This window comes from Ursus arctos, unplaced genomic scaffold, assembly GCF_023065955.2.
Source record: "Ursus arctos isolate Adak ecotype North America unplaced genomic scaffold, UrsArc2.0 scaffold_31, whole genome shotgun sequence".
Taxonomy (NCBI): Eukaryota; Metazoa; Chordata; class Mammalia; order Carnivora; family Ursidae; genus Ursus; species Ursus arctos.
Genome location: NW_026622997.1, coordinates 20,671,502 through 20,690,839, shown reverse-complemented (window position 1 = coordinate 20,690,839; position 19,338 = coordinate 20,671,502). Strand labels below are relative to the sequence as shown.

Below are 19,338 nucleotides of genomic sequence, written 5' to 3'. Positions count from 1 at the left end.
ACTGAAAACCACAGTGGCTTCCTCCCAGGATTCACAAGAGCGCCCTTGTTCTCTGGAATGTGAACCTTGGGTTTTCCGTAATTGCTTTTTTCTTTGGGACTTCAAGAGGTTTAAAACTCCACATTGCCCAAAAGGTTTTGTAAATTCCTCACAGCAAGTTCATGAAACAAGCAAGGAAGAATCCTACTGTGGTAGAATTTGTGTATTCACAACAACTGGGTCTTCCAGGTTCCAGATTGCTGCTCGAGGTTCTCCTCACTACGGCAAAGGTGCAGAAATAATTGTGGTGAGCGTTTCTCCTCTGACTCTACAAGGGAGACCCAGATCCAAGGGCTTCCAAAGATCATGAGTCTAAGCTTACACAGAGATAGATTTGAAGAGACAAGGGGGTAGAAGACTGTCTCGCCTTTTCTTATGGTGAGACTAGGCTGCTGGCTTATAAGTGAGCTCTCTTGAAACTGTAGTCACAATAGACTACTTTCTCTATAAATCTGCCCAAATTAAAATATATATGTATATATTGGTTGAACTATCATCAAACCAAGCCGTCCTAGATGTTAATTTCTCTTTCTTGTGAGTATAACAATTACCTTCTTTCCTTTCTCCAGAAGCTACCAATCACTTGGGGGAAGGAATCGTGTGGTTCACCATTACTAATGGGGTAATAGTTATGTGTAGAAGAAAAAAACCATGGTCTTCACTCCTTCATTCATTGACTGGTTCATTCAAAATGCTGGTTTCATTCATACAGTTAGTTCCCACTATCTGCCAAACACAATGTGCATGGGTAGAAAATCAAGGGGGATTAAAATACATTTCTTGCCCAGCTGTCTTGGGACGGGGCTGGAAGCAGACCCTGCTGAGTCAAGCCAGGGAGTTGTTTTTCTAAGAGATACATTCGCATTGCCAAGGTGCCTTGCGTACTCTCCTACTGAACATTTCTGGGGCCAGCTTCTCACCAAATTGGGGTGGGGGGGGAAGCCATCATTTTGTTTTTATTGTAAAGAAGTTTCAAGAGTCTTTGAAATTTGAAACAGTAAAACCAGAATAGGAAAGATCAGAGAGTTACATAAATAAAAGAACACCTTAAATGTTTCACAAAACTGGAGAAAACGCAAGATCTTAATTCGTTAATGGATTCCTCCAAAGCCTCTAATAAGATCCCAGTGCAGAGAAAAAAAAGCAAACTGTTCAACTGGACTTGGGAAAGGACCTCACCCCAGCCCTCTACACCTTACCCGGTTCCTAAGACCCAGTCACAGGGACAAGTCATGCCTTCCCAAACATGCCCCTCCCCTATACCACCGTTCTGCTGTTCCCACTGCCTCGGGGTCCTTCCCAGCACTGCTGCACCCATACTCTGCATCTCAACTCCTCGAGGCCACCCACTGCTCCACAGGTCAGGGGTAACCTCTCTTTACCGCCTGCCATTTACTTCCCGTCATCACCATCAAATCCAGAGTGGGGTGTAGAAAGGCAAAATAAACAACCACATGTAGAAAGGATCTCCCCTTTCCATTTGCCCTCTGCACTCTGCTGGTATCACTTCTCAGGAGACTCCCTGATCAGTCTTGTGATACAAATATCTCTCCTCGAAGTTGGAATCTCTGAAGATTAGAAGCAAGGACTCATAGCTTTGATATCATGGAAAAAGTATTTTGGCATCAGAGAACCTTAATTTGAGATTCCAGCCCCTTAACTGACAGCCTCCATAACTCTAGACAATGACTTAACCCATGTGAGTCTCAATTTATTCACTTCTAATACATGACTTCATTCCTTCTTCTTCATTCACTGACTTAAGAGAATTGTATGCAACTGTGTTTTGAGATGTGTTCTGTGCCGGCTGCTGGGGCTACACAGATGGATGAGAAAGATTCCTCAGGAGGCCATGATCTCCTTCAGGAATGGATGGTTTGGCTGTCGGGGACAGTCCAGCACTCCAGGACGCCAGGCAGCAGGGAACTGGGCCATTTCGGCAGGAAAGAGCCCAGTGGGAACAGAGGCCATGGGGGAGGTCTAAGTATATCTCGAAGGCTGGCTCTGCGCCCTGACTTGGGGTGGTAGTGCTGGGTAAGGACAGAGCCATAAAATCCTAGGGTCTGAATGCTGAGTGGGACCAGGACAGATCCCTATTTCATTCTCCTATCATGAAGTGTGAACTCTCTGAGCTAAATGTGAGGCAAAGACCCTTCACTGAAAAGAAGTTCCCTCCCCAACTCACTCCACGATCCTTTCTAAGCGCCTATGGTGTTGGGGAAATCTTTCTTTCCTGTGTCTCCATGCTGCCCGTTTGCTCTTGTTTAGGCCATGGAGAAGGTGTAGGGCAAAAGGGTGTTTCTAGGGGCCCCTGGGTGGCTCAGTCGTTAAGCGTCTGCCTTCAGCTCAGGGCGTGATCCCGGAGTTCTGGGATCGAGCCCCACGTCAGGCTCGTCTGCTGGGAGCCTGCTTCTTCCTCTCCCACTCCCCCTGCTTGTGTTCCCTCTCTCACTGGCTATCTCTCTCTCTGTCAAATAAATCAATAAAATCTTAAAAAAAAAAAAAAAAAGGTGTTTCTAGGAGGTCCCCAAGAACCACATCCTGGCACTGGGAAAAGAGGAACCATGGAGACCCCACTAGGCTACCACAGCCTGGCAAGTGTTTCCAGTGACCTTCTGTCCCTCCATAAAATAAATGTATTGCCTTATGTGCAGAATATATAAAGAATTCTCACAACTCAAAAATAAGATAAAAACTCCAACTTAAAAATGGCCAAAATATTCGAATAGACATTTTTCCAAAGAAAATATGCAAATAGCCATTAGTATATGTGAACATGCTTGACATCAATAGTAATCAGGGAAATGCAAATCAAACCCACAATGAGATACCACTTCGCATCCACTAGGATGGCTATGACCAAGAAGACAGATGGTAACAAGTGCCAGCGAGGATGTGGGGAAATCAGAACCTTCCTACACTTCCGGTGGGAATGTAAAATGGTACAGCCACTATGGAAACAGCTTGGAAGTTTCTTAAAAAGTCAACTATACGTTTGCCATATGACCCAGCCATTCCACTCATAGTTACGTACTCAAGAGCAGTGAAAACATATGTCCACACGCACAAAGACTTGTACACAAATGTTCATGGCATCATCGTTCATAACAGCCAACACATGAAAGGAAACAGCCCATATGACCATCAGCTGATGAAGGGATAAGCAAAACGTATCCACACAACAGAATATTATTCAGCAAGAAAAAGGAAAGAAGTACTGGTACGTTCTAAAACATGGGTGAACCTCGAAAACATTATGCTAAGTGAAAGAGCCAGACACGGAAGACCAGGTATTGTACAATTCCACTTCTATGAATTTCCAGAGAAAGCAAATCTCCAGAGATTGAACATAGATTAGTGGTTGCCTAGGGCTTGGTATAGGAATGGGAAGTGAGTACAAACAGGCACAAAGTTTCTATTTGAAGTGAGGGAAATGATTTAAGACAGGGTCATGGTGGCAGGTGCACAATGCTGGAAAGATACTAATAATCACTGAATTGTGCACTTAAAATGGGTGGATTTTATGGTATGCAAGGTTGTACCTGAATAAAGCTTTCTAAAACAAACAAACAAGTACAATTGATCCTTGAACCACGCAGGGGCTAGGGGCACCAACACCTCCATGCAATCAAAAATCACATATAACTTTTGACTCTCCTCAACATTCCACTACTAATAGCCTGCTGTTGACTGGAAGCCTTACCAGTAACAAACACAGTCCATAACCCATATTTTGTATGCTATTTGCATTATATACTATATTCTTATAATCAAATAAGCTAGAGAAAAAAAAATTTTAGAAAATTGTGAAGAGAAACTACATTCACAACAGTGTACCGTATTTATTGAAAAAAAATCCGCGCCCAGTGGTCCTGCGAGGTTCAAACCTGTGCTATTCAATGGTCCGCGGCACCGCTCCTCTTTACAAGATGTAGCTGAAAACCAGTTAAATCTGAGTAACCTTGCTGTTCTCATCTCCCAGCTAAACCTAGGTGGTAATGAACCTTAACCAGAGACTGCTCTGAGAGGCCACAGCCTCGCTCCCGGAACTACCTGTAGGGTCCAGGATAGAGGGCAGAGGAGAGCAGTGGTTCCCACTGCATCAGAATCACTGGGGAGAAAAGGGGGGGGGGGCTCCAAAATGCAGATTCCTGGGCCCTGCACTCAGCAATACTCATTCAGTTGTTCTGGGTGTTCCCAGCGATCTGCATTTCTCAGAGGCACCCTTCAGAGTAAAAGGAGCCACACTTTGAGAAATCCTATAACAGAAGTGCACAGGAATGCTGCGGGAGCATGGGCGCCCGGGGCGAGGGAGGGGGGGTTGAGAAGGGTGGGTACTCAAGAGAGCCCCCGGGAAGTAAGGAGGCTCTTAAAGTTTAGTTAGGCGCTAAGCCGAATCTCAAAGGATGAAGAGACTTTATTGCCTTCTCAAAGCATTATTCGGAAGAAGAGAGGTAAGTAAGGAAAATCCATCCTGAGCCGATGCCCAGCACAGGCCACGGCACGGAGGCAGTACAGCTGGAAAATACCTATGGAGCATTCAGTACATGCCAGAAGTTATGTAAGAGCCCACGGCGGGGGGGGGGGGAGCAGATGAGTGGCTGGCAAGAGCGGCGGGTAAGGCTGAAGGGAGACGTGGGGATTTACTACAAGGTGCCAGAGGGTTGGAGAAGGTCTGGCAATGTCTGGGAATGCCGGAGATCTGAGACAGGACCACAGGGATCAGCAGGGCTGGGAGGGAAAGAGAGAAGGCAGGATGTCTCAGATGCCTTCCTGGGGCGGTGGGGGGGGGGGGGGGCGGTCGGCGTCGTTGGTGCTAACGGAAAGAAGGCTTGCAGGTGGCCGGCAAAGGGGCAGAGCTCAGTTTAGGACGCGGAGTTCAAAGTGCCTATGGGATGACAGCTGGTGGCTGCAGGCAGGGAAGGGAAAAGCCCAGAGGGGAATTGTTAAGTATGACCTACCTAATAATAACGATTGCCGCGGGATTTTTGGAGCTCAGAGGAGATGATGAGGTGGGCTTTGTGAACTAGAAAATGATGCCTGAGTGTCACTGTTACAATTCACCTCTGAATGCTCCCCAGCACTCCTCACAGGGACATGCATCCACTGTGTGTTCACGATTGCACGGGTCACCACGGCTCCGATCCCTGAAACACGATGACTGGGGAGCTCCCACCCACCACACTTCTAAGGCTCTGCCACAGCACATCTAAGCTGCAGAGACCCTTAGTGACTGAAAGCAGAAAAGGCGATACACCATTTCATATGGTCAGTTATTTCTCACAACCCGACTAAAAATATCTCACTTCCCTAAACCCTGTCGTGTCGGTGTTAAGAATACCAGGCCTCTCAGGAGTAATGAAGACCAGAAGGTTTGCTGAAATTCCTTCTGATCTCAAAACTTACTGGCATTCATTGAAAGATTTATAGATGGTTGAAGAAAAGATTCCGCAACTCTCTTCAAAGGAAAACTCCCAAGGATCAGTTCTCAAGAACTGGGCCAGTTTTGGGCATGGACATTTGTAACAAGTTAAGTGAGGGTGGTCATTTGACTTAGAAGAGCCAGGTGATGGATTTGGCCCCAACCCCCTTCTGCTTCTTCACGTGTCTCCAGCCCCGGGGTCTACTTTTATACTTGACTTTGATTTATTACTTGTAACAAATTTGGTGTTTTCAAATAGCGCTGTGGGCCACCAAAAGATTGCAGGTTCTTTCTTCTTTCTTTCTTTCTTTCTTTCTTTCTTTCTTTCTTTCTTTCTTTCTTTCTTCCTTTTCTTTTTCCTTCCTTCCTTCCTTCCTTCCTTCCTTCCTTCCTTCCTTCCTTCCTTCCTTCCTCTTTGGACCAGGAAGGTCAAAGTAAAGGGGATGCAGAGAAAGAGGACGACGCAGAATGAAGAGATGGTGGGGTGTGGGGGCCACGGGAAGGCATCAAAAGGAGGAGGGAAACTACCAGTGTCGGTCAAGAGAGAATCGCCCACTCCAACCTCTCTCTCAACTGCCTTCAACACTCAAAAAGCAGCTCCCTGACTCGGAAAGATCAGTGAGAGCGGGTGTGAATTGAGGAAAGCAATGAAAACCTGAAAAGGAGACTTATTTGGGAATGTGCTTCTGGGGTTGTTTTCTCTTTGTCTCCAGGGTTGACCCAAAGTTGGAACTAGGCAGGGGGATCAGGCAACAAAATTTCCGAAAGAACCCTCCTCTTGGCCAGGAGACCCGGAAAGGAGACCCTGTAATGGAAAGATGTATAGAAAGTCCAGGGGTTTGCAGGGGAATCGAGGGTTCATGTTCCTCTCCTCAGAGTGGCTGCGGGCACAGAGCTGCATCCAGCAGCAGCATAAGCAACTAGAAGCTTCTCTGACCTTACTGCCAGGGGAGGAGAGGAAAGAGGGCCCTGTAATCCAGGGCATGGAGAGAATCCCTATGAGTGCTTTCCTCCTCCTTTCTTCTCCCTGCTCAACCCTGAGGATGGCCCTGGTCTTGGGTAACTATCTTTACCACGGCAGTATGAGCAGCTAAAACCACAAGAGAAACCCAATCTTTCTGGCTAGAAGCTTAGGCAGGGGGCAAAGGCTCTTAGGGGCAGGACCGTGTGAGAGGAATCCCAGAGAAGACGGAGTTGGAGAAGGGGATCCCTTGATCCATGCATGAACCAGCACAAGCCCCAGTCTCGCCCTGGAGCTGCGCAGGTGTGGGAGGGGGCCAAAGGCTTTGAGATCTGAGCTGCAGCAGAAGCCACCGCTCAATTCCCGGACTAAGCCCTAAACAGCACTTCCACGGGACCCAAAGCTGCACAGCAAAGGTTTTTAAAACTGCAATGACGTTGGAACCACTGCCCACAGAATGCAAGACAGAACTGGGCTGATTGCCTGGTAAACAAAATGAAACAAATACACACACACACACACACACACATTTCAAAAGGACCCAGAGTCTCACAATACAATACCCAAAATGCCCAGAATTCAACCCCAAAATACCTGACATGCAAAGGACTGGGGAAATGTGATCAATTCTCAAGAGAAGAGATAATCCACAAATGGCAACCCTTCAATGACACAGGTGTTGGAATTATCAGACAGATTTCTAGGACCTGTTTCAACTATGCTCCAGGAGATAAAGGCAAACCCCCTTAAGATGAATGGGAAGACAGAAGTTCTCAGCAGAGGCACAGAACCTATAAAAAAAAGAAACAAGTGAGTATTTTAGAGCTGAAAAATACAATGCAAAGAACGCACAGGATGAGCCCAACAGCCAAGGGAAGTCACTGTGTACTTGGGGGTATGGGTATTATCCAATCCGAAGAACAGAGAGAAAAGGAATTGAATGAAAAAATGAACAGAGCTTAAGAGGCCTGTGGGACAATATTAAAAGGTTTAATATTAATGTCCTCTGGGATCCCAGGAGAGGACACAGAGACTGAGGCGGGAAATATACCTGAAGAAATAATGGGCACACATTTCCCAAACCTGATGAAGGCTGCACGCTGACAGATCCACACAGTGCTATCTGTCTGGTTATTATACACAGACACTCACACACACACAAGTTACAGCGAGTGTCTCCAAAGGGGAGATCGAGAAAGATGAGTAAAGTGAAGATGTAACTGCTTAAAAAGAAAGAAAATTTGACGGGCTATCATTCCCTTTTGAGAGGTGTCACAAGCATCAAGACCTTTAGTTCTGAAACGTCTTCCCTAAATCTAGCAGAACCAGGAGTTACTAGGACTCTGTCAATCAACAAATTGGTTCCTTCACCAACACTAAACGTGCAGAAAGCGTTTGCCATATTACTGACCCTTGATTTTTGGTCCAAAAACAGAGGAAGGATAAGCTATAAAAGGGATTTCCAAATTTTCACTTGTAAATATCCAGAAAGCATTTTGTAACACCCTCCTGCCCATTTTTGACTGACATGTAAAAAAAAATCTCACCAAAATGTGAATGGCTGCAAAGAATGTAACCGGTAGCATTGTTAATACTAATGCAGAAAAATAAAATTATTTCTCATTCTCATCCACTGAAATTCATACTCATTTCAAAAAATACAAGAACAGGCTGCTTTTTGATAGTTACGAATTTTACATAATTACATTTTCTCCTCATACTTAACGTTTCCATTCTTCTTGCCCTATAGAAATGTATCCTAGTTTTATTTATTTTATGCCTTAATGTCTTTTATTCATTACTCGATCATACTTTTCTGCATCAAAACTATGTTTATAAACTTAAATTTAAATTCAATGGCAAAAAAAATGCTCTTCTGATTGTTACCATCGTAACTCTGAATACCACTTATCAAAACAACACAAATACTACAAATGTTAACAAATAATTACTAAACGTACATAAAAAGTAATTTTTATTGGAAAACCCTCTCTTGAGCACTTTCACTTTTCAACTTTTTCCATGTATATATGGATGAGTATATTTATTACTAGAATGAGTCAAGGTTGAACATGAATTTCTCAATTTTTGTTTTTATTGGGGTAAATGCTGGGAAACTATGTTCACATACATGAGAAGATGGGAATGGGTGACACTTTGTAAGAGAAATGTCACTCCATTCTTTGAAATCCTGGGTATACTAAACATCACATGGTGAAGAAATATCACCAATTATTTGCATCATCAGTGTAAGGAGAAACTGGGAACACTGATTAGTCAGAACCCTACTTACTCACCCATCTGGGCCATTTACAACTCGGGAGATAGAGCAGTTAACGTGTAGAAAACTCATCAGAAAGCAGGTAATTATTGCCTATAAGCACGTAAGTAAGTTTTATCTTGTAGACATTCGATTGACTTTCCTCTCCCGCCGTGGAACAAGCCACTTTAATACCAATTAGGCAAATTCATTTCAACCTTCCTATCAATGGTTTTCTTTGAACTGACTGTAGACCTTTCCAGCTCTCTCATTTTTAAGCATGTTTAAAAATGTTCATTTGGAGGCGCCTGGGTGGCTCAGTCAGTTAAGCATCTGCCTTCGGCTCGGTCGTGATCTCAGGGTCCTGGGACCAGGGTCCAGGGTCCTGCTCAGCGGGGAGTCCGTTTCTTCCTCTCCCTCTGCCCCTTCCCCTGCTTGTGCTCTCTCTCTCTCTAATAAATAAATAAAATCTTTAAAAAATATTCATTTTTCATTTGTATGAGAGTCCTAATTTCATCCCTTTCTAAATATGTCCTTTAATATCAGTTTACAATTTGATTAGATTGTGTGTGTGTGTGTGTGTGTGTGTGTGTGTGTGTGTGTGTGTGTGTGTTTTAACAGAGATTTAGAAAACACGTAATTTGGGCATTGGAATCATTCACTTTCTCACCCCTAAAGCTGATATTCTGAAATGTCCCCCCTCTTCTGCCTTCCCCACTCCCTAGATGTTGATATCCTTGGACAGTGCAGTTTAGTTAAAAAAATGGGTTAGAAAGAGGCCTTTTTAGTAAAATGAATTAGGAAGATGGATTAGAGATACAGGTTTTCCTTCGGTAAAAGGAGAGAAAGGTGCTTATGGAAAAGAAGGTGGGAGAGAGGCCAGAATCTCTGTGGCACGCCTGCTCTCAAGAAGACTGGTCTCTGCAAAAAAGGACACGGGGGAGAGGAGGACTTGAAAATTTACTTTCTCTTTTTTTTTAAAGATTTATTTATTTATTTGACAGAGATAGAGACAGCCAGCGAGAGAGGGAACACAAGCAGGGGGAGTGGGAGAGGAAGAAGCAGGCTCATAGCGGAGGAGCCTGATGCGGGGCTCGATCCCATAACGCCGGGATCACGCCCTGAGCCGAAGGCAGACGCTTAACCGCTGTGCCACCCAGGCGCCCCTGGAAATTTACTTTCTCAAAACACCTGTGTGCATGTACCTTGGGGAAATCTTCAAATACAGTTAAAGTACACAGTTTGAAGACTGTTGGCCTAAAGTAAGAATGAGTTCCACCCCTAATTCTAGCCTACCTAGACTCATCGGTGTGAGCAAACCTCTTTTTCAAAGTTCTCAGTGACTGGAGAACTTTCATTAGATCATCATTCACCTTGCATTCAGAAGACACACTGAGGGAGGAGACGAAGGGAGCGGCGCTTCTAAAGCAGGGCGGAAGAAGGGGGGCTGGAGGGCCGTCCACAGAGGGAACTGTGCACGGCAGAGCGCACCACGAGAGTGCTGAGAAACAGAGAAGCAGCAATGGAAAAGAAGGAGGAATCAGAATCACAACTTTAAAAATTTTGGCTAAATACTTGTGAACCTGTATTGGACCCCTGAAAATCTCCAGCCATAGCTTCCAGCATGTTCGAAGATGGTACCAGGAGAAACTGTGTGTGGTCTACCGAACGCCAAGCAACCAACTGGATGGACTCTTCCCCCATCAACCTACTCGCAAGGCCGGATATCGGCGAGACCTGCAACCGGACGGGCGTGAGCACAAGCCCCAGACCGTGCTCAGTACATGAAAAGACCACCCTCATACCTCACCAATTCCTTACCTACACACTCTGGGCTTCCAACCTGAGAATGCATAGAACAGACAGCCTCCACGACACACCAGACTATCATCAGAGTAAATATGCTTTCACGGCTAGAAGCCTTTTGCGCCTGGTTCTGGAAAATCCAATTGACTGGTTTTCTCAGTGTGGTCCATTTTGACTGCTTCTTATTGCCTTAGAGTAAAATAATCAATTTATCTCATAAAAACCCAGTGATTCTGGAGGCACCAGATGGGCAAGGTTGGTTAAGCGTCTGACTCTTGTTTCAGCTCAGGTCATGACCTCAGGGTTGTGAGGTCGAGCCCCACGTCAGCCTCTATGTTGAGCACGGGGTCTGCTAAAGTTTCTCTCTCTCTCTCTCTCTCTCTCTCTCTCTCTCTCGCTCTGCCCCTCCCTGCACTCGCTTGTGCTCTCTCTCTCTCTAAAATAAATTCAAAAATCTTAAAAAAAAAATCCAGTGATTCTTCTCTGAATAAAATTAAATAGAAACAGGCTAGAGCTAATGGTGACTACAACCTTAGTAGCTCCTTTGAGACCTACGTGCACAACTTGGAGCACCTCCTGTTCCTCGTCTCTTCCTTCACTGATAGTCCTCTTTGCATCCCCAGGGACCTGAACATACAGCAGTCATCCGACATAAGGGAATGAAGAAATAATCAAAGGATCCCAGAGTTTCTCTGGATTTCCACGTGGACTGATACAAAGTAATAAGGGTTATTTTCACATTAGAGTGTGCACAAATATAGACACAAGACAACCAATGTCTCCTAGGCACTATTACAAGGCTTGTCTCTGCGGTCCCCAGCATCTAGCTTCTCTAGGGACCACTCCCCTCTTCAATGCTACCCTGGAGACCACCTGACATTACTTTCCAGACTCCCAGAACCCACCTGCTCTTTCTTTTTTTTTTTAAAGATTTTATTTATTTACTTGAGAGAGAGAGAGAGCACAAGGAGGGGGGAGCAGCAGAGGGAGAGGGAGTAGCAGACTCCCCGCCTAGCAGGGTGCCCGACACAGGGCTCGATCCCAGGACCCTGAGATCATGACCTGAGCTGAAGGCAGGCACGTTCAACCAACTGAGCCACCCAGGTGCCTTTCTCCTGCTCTTTAGTACCCTTTCAAAACTAGAATGATTTTAGATCAGACTTGTATATTGTAAAATGGCCTTTAAATTTTGAGAAGCTGGGAACTACAGGAATCTCAAGGTAACCTAATTTCTCCTTTCATTAGATAGATGTGAGTTTTTATCTTGGGACTACTGCACCTTCTCCAGTTGGTTAAGTGGTCAATGAGAAGCCAGGATTATTAGATGTCTAATTAATGAGAAAGGTCAGGTGAAATTATTATTATTAATCCATAATAATCAGAAGTTCTTCCTCGGGCTTTAGAACACTTGCTATGTCCATTCCTATATAGGGCTGTATCCTGAAAAGGAAACCCTCTCTTTACATAACTGCTCAGTAAAAGATGTTTCCCATAAGTGAGAAAAGGGTCTACTTAAGAAAATCAGAGCAATATGAAATTCCCCTGATATAAAACCTCATGTAAAAAGACAAATATTGTGTGATTTCATGGACATGAGGCCCTGAGAACAGGCAAATCCCTAGAGACAGAAAGTGGAATGGTGGGTGCCAGGGGCTGGGGAGGGAGGAATGGGGGGTTATCATCCGGTGGGGACTGAGTTTCAGTATGAGGTAATTAAAAAGTTCTGGAGATGGATGGTGGTAATGGTCATACAACTTTGTGAATGTACTGAATGCCGCTGAACTGTACGCTTAAAAATGATTAAAACGGTAAATTTTATGTTGTATATTTTACCATAATTAAAACAAAAAAAAAACCACCTTAGAAAATCCCTTATAATGGCCTGCTCTGACCTGACGGCGCTTCCTCTCTTGCTAAATACAAGAAGAAATACCCAGGATGAAGTCCAAAAGCTCGCAGCCTGGGTCAGGGCAGGCTTGGAAAGTGCCCCGGGATAGAATGCCATGTTTCCAACTGGCTCGTTGTTACCAGAATAACCAAACTAAGTCATGTTAGAAATACTGGCCAGCCCGGCAAGGATACACATACAAGGAAAATGTGAGCAAGGTTTAGAAACCACTTATGGACCTCGCAGAAAGTCATGTCCCTCTGACTCAATAAAATGGTTTTCTGTCCCATCCTTAACCCAAGTGACAAAAGGGAATGAAGACGCTCTTGGGGTATGTGGTCTTGCTGTGAAATTCAGCTGTAGAGTTTTAGATTCATGTCTTTGCACACTTCTGGGAACATCACATAATAGGTATTGCAATTAGAATCTTAATGGAACGAGAAGATAGGATCTCAGTTCTATTCACTTGGTTTGGGGGCAATGAAGAAGCTGGAGATACACCTTAATGTGTAAGCCAGAGAAAGAATCAACTTATTCTTTTCTTTTTGTCATTAAAATATATGATACAGTCACATTCACACAGAAGAGCTCTTGCACATCTGTGCCAAGACACGGAAAAAAGTCTTCACAGCAGCATGCTTCATAACAGCAAAACATGGGAACCAACCCAAATGCCCACCAATAAGAGAATGGATAAATACATTGGGGGATATTTGCCAACAAGGGCTATGTAGCCACCTGCTACGATAGGGACAAGCCTTAAAAACTTAATGTTGAGGTTTTTTTAAGTGAGACAATTATATACACCCCTTTTATAAGTCAAAAACCAAGAAAACCTAAACAGTCCATTGTTTAGGAATACATACATATGTCCTAAAATAGTTTTACAATAAAACCAGAGATCAGTTGACACAAAATTCAGAGTTGGAGGGACATGGAGAAGAGCACAACATGCAACAGTTTTTCCTCCTGGTTTCTGTGTATTCTCTTTTTTTTTTTTTTTTTAAGATTTTATTTATTTATTTGACAGAGAGAGAGAGAGAGACAGCCAGCGAGAGAGGGAACACAAGCAGGGGGAGTGGGAGAGGAAGAAGCAGGCTCATAGCGGATGAGCCTGACGTGGGGCTCGATCCCAGAACGCCGGGATCACACCCTGAGCCGAAGGCAGATGCTTAACCGCTGTGCCACCCAGGCGCCCCTCTGCGTATTCTCTTTAACAGCGTTATTGACATACAACACGTAGGAGATAATTCACCCATTTGAAGTGTACAATTCAATGATACGTGCAATTATCACCACGGTCAAACCTAGAACATTTTCACCAGCTCAAAGAAAAACCTTGTAGCCTGTAACTATCACCTCCCTGCCCTCAAACTCCAGCCCTAAGCATCCATTAAGCTACTTCTTGTCTCTATAGATTGCACTGTTTTGTACATTTTCATAGGAGCAGAATTAAACAATTTGTGGTCTACTGTGACTCACTTCTTTCACTTAGAATAATGGTTCATAAAAGGTTTAGCATGGACCGGTACTTCATTTCTTTTTATGGCCAACTACTATCCCATTCTATGGGTAGACCACATTATATGTATCCATTCATCAGTCGATGGACATTTGGATTATTTCCGCCTTTTAGCTATTACGTGCTGGTATAAATATTTGTGTGTAGGTTTTTGTGTAGACATATACTTTCACTTCTCTTGGATACATATACTGTGCGTGAAATTACTCTATCATATGGTAACTCAGTGTTTAACTTTCGAGGAATTGCCAAACTGTTTTCCAAAGCAGCTGCACCATTTGACATTCCACCACCAATGAGTAAGAGTTCCTGTTCCTCCACATCCTCACCAACACTTACCACATGATTTCCTTATTCTAGCCATCCTAGTGGGTGTGAAATGGTATCTCAGTGTGGCTTGATTTGCACTTCTTTGATGAATAATAGCGATGAGCATCTTTTCATTACTTACTGGCTATCTTCTTTGGCGAAATGTCTATTCAGATCCTTTGACAATTTTTATATTGGGTTATTCATCTTTTTATTATTGAGTTGTAAGAGCTCTTTATATATTTTGGATACAAGCCCCTTATCAGATATATAACTCTAAAGTACTTCCTCCCATTCTGTAGGCCATCTTTTCACAATTATTTGGTTCTTTTTTTTTTTTTTTAAGATTTTATTTATTTATTCGACAGAGATAGAGACAGCCAGCGAGAGGGAATACAAGCAGGGGGAGTGGGAGAGGAAGAAGCAGGCTCCCAGCGTAGGAGCCTGATGTGGGGCTCGATCCTGGAACGCTGGGACCACGCCCTGAGCCGAAGGCAGACACTTAACGACTGAGCCACCCAGGCGCCCCACACAATTATCTGGTTCTTAAATCCTAGTTTTTAATGCAGTGATGGTGGCCATTTGAACATAATGGCTATAGCTTACATACACTTAGCATATTATTTTTATGTATAAAGCGTTACATAATTAACAAAAACCAAAACTTAATATATGAAGATGTCCCTTAAGATATTCAAGACAAAATAAAAAGCTACAATACCCAAAGAAATTAATGCTACTTTTGAAGATATGTAACGACTCTTGATAGGACTCAGGCGCTTGGATTATCTGGCCCATTAATCACTTCAAAGGCTCTTCTCCAAACTATCACACTGCAGAGGAAAGTAGCAAAGGTCTACCAACAGGACAAACCTGCCCCATTTCCCTCCTATCTTTATGTCTCCCCCTCCTCTATCCAGCTAAGAATTATTTTTACATTTTTAAATGCCTGAAAAAACAAGAAGAATATTTCTTTACTGGTGAAAATTATATGAACTTCAAATTTGTTGATACAGTGTAAGATTGGGCAAATTTCTTGAGCTGAGGGCTAGAGGGTAAATATGTAGGTTTTGCAGGCCATGTGATCTCTTTAGGAGCTCCTCAACTCTAGTGTTGCAGCTTAAAAGCAGCCATAAACAATACACAAAGGAAAAGTGTGGCTGAAATTTATGGACACTGAAATTTGCAGTTCATACAATTTTCACCACTTCAACAATGAGCACCAAAAACCTATTTCCTACCAGTCACGGCCACTTCGATGGTCACCTTCCTGATTTCTCAATTACTTTTTCTCCTGAATAAATATGACACCTTGATTCTAATTTTATTAAGGATTTTTAGATATGGGAATTCACGGAATAGTCTTTCTTTGCAAAATACACTTTATCTTCAAGAAGTCATGATCTAGCAGGGGCCTGGGTGGCTCAGCCATTAAGCATCTGCCTTTGGCTCAGGTCATGATCCCAGGGTCCTGGGATCCAGCCCTGCATTGGGTTCCCTGCTGGGGGGGGGGGGAGGAGCCTGCTTCTCCCTCTCACACTCCCCTTGCTTGTGTTCCCTCTCTCGCTGTCTCTCTCTGTCAAATAAATAAATAAATAAATAAATAAATAAATAAATAAAATCTTAAAAAAAAAAAAAGAAGTCATGATCTAGCCACAGTCAAGCTATTGAATGAATCACTTTAAAAAGCTTTTACTCCCTGCTCATTACACATTGTAAGTCAAATACTGTTGGGGGCTGAAAGAAGTTCCAAAAACCCCACCCTTGCCCTCAAGTGGCTTATAGTCTGATTAGACTCTGGTAATTATAAGAACAATTTCCCCAAATATCACTCCACTGTCATAATCTTACATTAAGTGAGCTCAGCTATTTTACCAAAAATTCTAAGGCACGTTCCTTAAATTAAAAGAAATCTATATACGCAGTAAAGAAATAGTACCTGCAAACAATTCTGTAAACTATGGTGCCTGAGTCCCATAGGCTTCTGCATTCCCCAGACTTACTGAACCAAAGGTTCTTGATGCTTTGCTAAATGTTCAATCTCCCCTTTGGCCGTGTGGACCCAATCCTAGCCCCACATCCTAAACGCAGTCACCCATATTTCCAATCATTTCACAGAAGGCATCAATTCAAATGTTGCTAAAACTTGCAGCCTGTTTGTGATGCCTGACACCACTCCGATGGGAATAAAGGCAAGGCCATCTGCATAGGCAATTATTAGCCCAGAAAGTGATGATAACTCAGCTACTTGCGCAGACAGCTTTCCACCCAAAGCAGTCAGGGACCCAGCTGTGTGAGAGGCCCTATTTCGGGCTGTCCCTCACTGCCTCAGTTGCCTTTGCATTTTTTCAAAGTGACTCATTGCCTCTAGTCAGGTTCTGCAGAGAAGCCAGGTCCGTTCCTTTCCAGCACTTTCCAATCGAGGTGCCGTGGTCGGATCCAGCCCAGTCGCAGCCCTCCCCCTCTCCCCCCTCCCTACGCAGCCCCGTGGGGTGGGGAGGCTCGGAGCCCGGCGGGCGAGGACCCCCAAAGTTAAGACGGGCCTGGGGCGGCAGCGCGGGGCGGCTAGGCCCCGGCCGGCTCCCGCGCGCAGCCTGCTTCCCCGCGCCGGCCCGGGGCGCCCGCAGCGGGGACGGGGCGGGGGGCAGGGCGCCGCGGCGCTGACCCACACGGGGCGGCCCCCCCCGCCCCGCCCGCGTCCCCGCCCCGGGCCCCGGCCCCCGGCCCCGCAGGCGCCCGCGCCGCCTCCCCCGCTCGCGCGCCGCCGCCGCAGCCGCGTCCCGCCACCCTCCCCACCCCACCCTTTCGGCGCAACTTCCGAGCGGCCGGCCGCGGGGCGCCCCCCGCACCTGCCCCCGGCCCTCCGCAGCCGCGCCCGCCCGCAGCGCCCGCTTACCTGCTGGGGGGCCCGGGGTCCGGTCCCCGGCGCCGCAAATCCGAGTTCGGCCACTCGCACCCTCCTCCCGCTCCCTCCTCCCCCTCGAGTCGGAGCCGGTGTCAGTCACGCTGCTCCTGGGGAGAGTCGCCGGCGGCTTCCGGGAGCTCCAAATACAGACGAGCTGAGGGGGAGAGGGGGGGAGGGAGGGCAAAGCCCCGCGGGTGCCGAGTGGAATAAAGGGGAGCAGAGAGGAGAGGGGGCTGGAGGAAAGGAGGGGCAGATGGGCCGTGGGAGACAAGACTGGGACGCGGGGACGGCAGGGGAAGGGGGAGCGAGCCTGCCAGGCGCCCGGCTGTGAAAGAAATGAATTCACCGCATCAGGCAGCCTTGCAAGGAAGTCTGGAAAGATCCGGCAGACTCCTGGCTGAAAGAGCCACGGATAGGTTGGCTCCTCAAAGACTTCGCAGAGACATGATGGGTCCTTAGGAAGCAAGAGCCGGGCCTGTGTGTCCCCCGACCCCAATATGCGAAGAAGGGCCCTGGAGGGAGAGGGAGGTGGACATCTAACGCATTAGCCAGGCATCAAGCTCAGCAGCTTTCAGATCTTATAAGAACATTTTCTAATGTATTTTTTAAATGTGTCTTACATACAGCATCTTTAAAAGAGACTAAATGCCCAATTATTTAAAAACAAACCTATCCCAAAGCACTCCACTTTAATGTCTGTTTGTGGCCATTTCCCCTTTATATAGTGATTATAATTATAAAATTAGAGGCTTTTTACTGTTTTGTTAACATGCGTAGAAGGAAAACATTGATTTTCAATTTTCATCGTTTATTTCAATCTGAGAAAGTGGACTTGAAACTTTTTATTGAATAAATGCCAGGAAAATAATTACAGAGGAGAGAAGTGGGGGATGGTAATTGATACTTCTTAGAGCAAAATTTTCAAACAAATAAGAGGATGAATGTCTAAAAAGCTAATGGGTTCTGTGCCTTACCAGGCTTATTCTGACCCAATTGTCACAACTTACATGAAAGTCATTGCTATTACACATTGCATTTAGCCAACGAGGGGATGCCTCATTGGTCCCCTTTGTCTGAAAAGAAGGGAAAGAAAATGGCGTAAGCATTGATAAATAGGTGGAGGTCCTGCATTTAGCAGAGAGCCAAGGGCATCCCTATGGCGCCCATGCCTTGCATTTGGTAGGTATCTAATACATTTCTACTGAGTAATGAATAAAGGAATGAGTAGATGGACGAAGTATATATGTATTTAGAACATTTATTTACCAAGAATGTAAAAAGTCATATATCCATAAGAATCAGGCTGTGCAAGTCTGCAGGAAACATCCAAGGTTCCCATCTAGTATGACCTTCCCCCCCTAACATTAACATCAACAAAATACTCACAGAGCATTTCCTTTAGCTGAGTATATTTTGCCTTGGAGTATAAAGTATTATGGAGTATAAAGGTGAATAAGGCACAAATCCTGTCCTTAGGTTTATAAAAGAGTAGGAAGAAGAGAGTATAAAAATAACCACGGTGTAAAGAAGACTGTAAAAAAAAATGTCCCAAAAGAAACATGGTGGAAGGTCTGTGGTCGTGTAGAAGAGAGTGAAGTTGCTTCTAGTCCTGGGATCAGAGATTACATCCTGGTGGAAGTGAGAGTCGAACTTCCCAAGCAGAAATAAAACAATAAAAGTGAAGGGTCCAGGGAAGACACTCACGATGAAAGGAAGAGCAGGGACAAAAGTGAAGAGGTGGTAAAGGACAGGACAGGTCTGAAGGACAGGCAGTGACCTTAGCTGGGATGGAGAGTTGCAGGAGTCAGATAGAGAGGAAGGATAGATTCTCCGTGGTGGTGGCTTTCAGTCTTAACCTAAGATGGTTGACCCCCAAGGGGCAGGCATTGGGGAACTATTCACAGATTTGGAGCCGAGCCATGATAGTGGTTAATTTGGTAGTGTCATCTAGGATTGGAAAGAGATAAGAGGCAGGGAAATCCTCTAAGACGTAATTCACTAATTTGGAAGGAAAAGTAAATGAGCCTTAACCTGTTGCCTGAATTCTTCCTAGAACTAATTTCACCTAACAGAGCATATGTCTGCTGACGGATGCCACAATGGGGCTAACCCCCAGTGAACTCATCTTCCTAAACAACCCCCTAATGTTTGCTGTCCCTAGTGTCCAATTAGACCAGAAAGTTCCAGGAAAGCAAGGATCATGTCTGTTCAAGGTTTAAGGCTATG

The 19,338-nt window shown here is 45.0% G+C and overlaps 1 protein-coding gene across 1 annotated transcript in view; it reads right to left on the bottom strand.

Annotated features, from left to right (window-relative positions):
- CAP2 (cyclase associated actin cytoskeleton regulatory protein 2) overlaps positions 1-17,481 on the bottom strand; it is a 131,837-nt gene extending 114,356 nt beyond the window's left edge. The window contains exon 1 of the mRNA XM_026511541.4: positions 17,104-17,481. The gene's annotated coding sequence lies outside the window, so the exon portion shown is untranslated. The remainder of the gene's footprint in view (positions 1-17,103) is intronic.
- Between the last annotated feature and the right edge of the window lie 1,857 nt (positions 17,482-19,338).